Source organism: Lipotes vexillifer, unplaced genomic scaffold, assembly GCF_000442215.2.
Source record: "Lipotes vexillifer unplaced genomic scaffold, Lipotes_vexillifer_v1.1 scaffold382, whole genome shotgun sequence".
NCBI lineage: Eukaryota > Metazoa > Chordata > Mammalia > Artiodactyla > Lipotidae > Lipotes > Lipotes vexillifer.
In genome coordinates this window covers 11,273,271-11,277,556 of record NW_006780611.1, presented here as the reverse complement: position 1 = coordinate 11,277,556, position 4,286 = coordinate 11,273,271, and positions in this window count along the sequence as shown.

Below are 4,286 nucleotides of genomic sequence, written 5' to 3'. Positions count from 1 at the left end.
GGGGGGGGGGGCACCGTGCATATTGCGGCAGGAGGCGTGAGTGTACACCCTCACACACATGCTGTCTCTCACTCTCAGATAGATGCCTTGCTGCATACAGGAGCCCTTGGGGCAAGGCCCCTTCTTTTCCCTCCCACCCCATCTCACAGGCCACCTCAAGCCTCTGACACGTTCATCCAGTCACACACAGTAACACCCAGACCTCACACAAACATGTCCCTTTAGGTGTACCCCAGCCATGGGATAAGACACCCCAACTCGCTGAGACTTCCCTTTTCACCCAGCCTTCCAGGAAGCCCCTTACTCAGTTTAGCATTCAGAGGCGACTATTTTGGGAGCCTTTGCAAGCAATTTGATGGCTACTTATTGAACATTCTAGAACCTTCCTCTCCTTCTCAAGTCATGGTTTATAATCCCTTTTTCCTCCTTTTTGGGGAGGAGGGATCAGTTCAGGGCTTTTTTTTTTTTTTTTTTTTAAATGATGAAAAGTGACAGACCCCTCTTTGGAAAGGTGCATGTCTATCTATGTGCAGTGTCACAGGCCCAGGGACCCCGTGAAGTTCCATCCAGTGTCAGAAGAAGCCGCTCTGCTGTCTCCTGATTTTAAACTCTGCCTCCGGGGGTTTTCCTGTGAGCTGCTCTCTCTCTCAGAAAAGGGAATGGGGAGAGCAGGAGGGAGAGTAGAAAGAACAGCTCTGCGGAAGTTTCTGTCTGCAGAGAAGTGAGAAAACAGCATTGAAGACCTTGAGGAGAGAATCAGGCTGACTCCCTTCCAAGCGGGAAGCAGGACCCGATTCGAGGCTGCTTGGAAGCTGAGTGACCTGCTTCCCTGTGTTTCAATGTCCACACCTGTAGAATGAGGGGTAACAGTTCCTGCAGGGGTGCCAGGAGGACCAAACAGCAGGAGAGCGTAAAGCACCTCACCTGGTGACCACGCGTAGTAGGCTCGCAATAAGCCCACTTCTCCTCTCCCCTAGAGCAAGGCTTTCTGGCTGCAGAAGAGGGTAATAAACAGAAGCACCACAGAGATGAGAATAATAGCCGAGATTTATTAAGCCTAAAATAGTTCTGGAAGCTCCTCAAGAAATGGGGAATGCTGGTTCTCCCAGGGAGGAAAGCCAGGTAAGGAGGGGGCAGGAAGGCCGTTTTTCGCTGTAGACACTTTTATACCACGTGCATGTATTTCCCACCCCCAAATTCATGAATTCAGTTAAAACTTTAAAAAATGCATATAAAGAAAAAATCCAAGAAAGACAAATAGACAAATATCATGTGATATCACTTATATGTGGAATCTAAAATATGATACAAATGAACCTATCTGCAAAACAGAAACAGACCCACAGAGGTAGAGAACAGACTTGTGGTTGCCAAGGGGGAGGGGGAGGGGGGGGGAGGGATGTGGGGGGAGGGGGAAGGAGAAGGGATGGACTGGAAGTCTGGGGTCAGTACATGCAAAAGCTATTACATACAGAACGGAAAAACAACAAAGTCCTACCGTATAGCACAGGGAACTATATCCAATATCCCAGGATAGGGCTTCCCTGGTGGCGCAGTGGTTGAGAGTCCGCCTGCCGATGCAGGGGACACGGGTTCGTGCCCGGGTCCGGGAGGATCCCACATGCCGCGGAGCGGCTGGGCCCGTGAGCCATGGCCGCTGAGCCTGCGCGTCCGGAGCCTGTGCTCCGCAGCGGGAGAGGCCACAGCAGTGAGAGGCCCGCGTACCGCAAAAAAAATTTAAAAATTTTTTTAATTAAAAAAATTTAAAAAATAAATAAATAAAAAGAAAAATCCATCCCCAGGTGAAGGCAGAAATGCGCCCAGCTTATAACAGTTTTGTCCATGGGGATGGCCTTGGTCTGCCCTGCGTGTACTGCCCAAGGCTCCTCGTCCTCCATCCCTCTGTCCCTCTGTCCTTCTCTCCTTCGTCCTGTAAACATTTCCTGAGCACCCAGGATGCCCAGTGGCCAAGCCAGGCACGGAGGAGCCTGAGATGACTGACGCCAGCCCTGCTTCTATGAGCAGCACGCAGGAAGGCTGGGGTAGGAACAGGGGAGGCAGCTCTAAGCAGCCACGTGCCCTGGGTGTCGGGGTACAGCAAGTGTAGCTATGAACGGGGCAGCCCCCAGACTCAGAATCTTCTAACTCAGGCCCCGGGGGCTCTGCTTTTGCCCAAGGACCCAGGCTAGGATGCCTCAGGTGGAGAGGCAGGTGGTGGGCTATGGAGAGCCGGGAAAAGTTCAACATTGCACACGCTTTGCATCCCCCCACCCCGAAACCTCACAGCTGTGGAGCATGGGGTGGGGGGTTGCAGCATGGAGACAGCGTGGGAATGTATCCCCTGACCTCGCTGTGCCCCTCCAGCCTGGGCATCAGCTAGACTCTATATGCCAGCCTCCCTGCGGTTAGATGCGGCCGTGTGACAAGAGTCTGGCCAGTGAGATGTGGGTGCAAGTGATTTAGCTTACTTTCAGGCCTAAAAAAACTCATTTTGGTCCTCTTCGGTGTTCCTCCCTCCATCCCTCCATCCCTCCCCCTCTCCTACCCTCCCCCTATCCTGCAAGAACCCACTGGAGGGAGTGAAGCCCTGCGGGACGGGGCAGGGGGAGCCACGTGAAGGACAGACCTTCACCCCCTACTCCCCAGACAATCCACATCGGACAGTCACATGAGCAAGAAATACACTTTTATTGTGTTGGACCTCTGAGATTTGGAGGCTCTTGTTTCAGCAGTTAGCGGGCTTTACCCTGACTAATAGGGAAAGTGCCCGCAGGCACCTGAGCTGGACCTTAAAGTCAGGTGAGGGGCTTGGGAAGGGCAGGCCAGGGAGAGGCCCCAGGGCTTGCGGGGGGAACAAGCTGACAGAGACAACCAAATGCGTTATTCAGTCCCCACCCCAGTCCCAGCCTCCACTATCCCCCCAGCCAGGTCCACGGTGACCCCCTTACTGGCCTCCCGGCTCCCCCTGCTGACCCCTCCAGTCTGTTACCCACTCAGCAGCCAGACCAATCTTTCCCAAACTCAAATCAGGTCATTTCACCACACCACTCCCTTTACAACCTTCCAGCCGTTTCCAGTGCGTTTAGAATAAAATCCAGACTCTTATTCTTGGCCTCGAAATCCCAAACGAACTGGCCCTGCGCTCATCTCTGAACTTCCCTCCAGCTCTGGCATGACTGCCGTTCAGCAAGCATGCCAAGCTCCCCAAATCTACCCACTGTGTACACCCTGATACCCACCTAGCTCCTCCCCCGCTCTCTACAGAGCTAGAGCCTTCCTTCCCATTTTACAGGCAAGGATACTGAGGCTCCTGGGTCACCCAACCAGAATGTGGCAGAGCCAGGATTAGAACCAGCCGGGATTAGAATGGAGGACATCAGATTCTTTCTGAGGTGACCTGAAGAGGAATCCAGAAGCTTCTCCGATGGCAGGGGACCGACAGAGCCCACTCAGGCCTGCCCAGACCTTTGTCTCCAGAGTCCCGGGGGTTGGACCCAGCCTCCTCCAGCAGGCCCCCTCCCCTCCCAGCACCCAAACCACCAAGCACATCAACCCCTCGTTCCTGTAACTGCCTGTCCAGCACCCTCCACACTGTGTCCTCTGTGTCCCATTGTGAACCAACTTCCTGCACCCTCAGCTTTTGTGGACTAGCCCCGACCCCTGCCCAGAGACCCCACTTTCACAGGAGCCACGGGGCGAGTGCGTGTGGGCTCTTTTGGCTCCTGTGTCCCCTCCTGACCATGACATTTCCTCCTGCCCATCACGGGGCTGCCTTTTTTGGGGATCAAGCCAGGCTACCAGACCCCACGCCCTCCTCAGCCCTGACATCTACCGAAAGCCCCCTCCCCCTCCTCTGCGCTCCAACTCCTGGGAGACTTCAGGACTCCTGCAAAATCTTCGCCCCAGGGACCCTCTGTCCGACTCCACATGTCGGCCCAGGCCCAGGCCCACCCTGGGACCCTGTCATCACTCTGACTTGTGCCAACCCAGACCCCCGAACTACCACCTCATCTCCCTTTGCTGCCGCCACCCCTCCCGCTCTCCAACAGTGTCCCAGTTAGGACTGAGTCCCGCTGTGAACTGAAGAGGATATAACAGTGCCCTAAAGTGAGAGAGGAGCTTCTCTCTCCCATAAAAGCCGTCCAGAGGCAGGCCATCCACAGCTGCTGGAAGGGCTCTATGCTGTCATCAGGATCCTGAGCTCACTCTGTCTTGCTACTGGGGCATCCTCAATACCTTTCTCCTACCTCGTGGACCAAGGCAGCGGTTCAAGCTCCATCCATCAC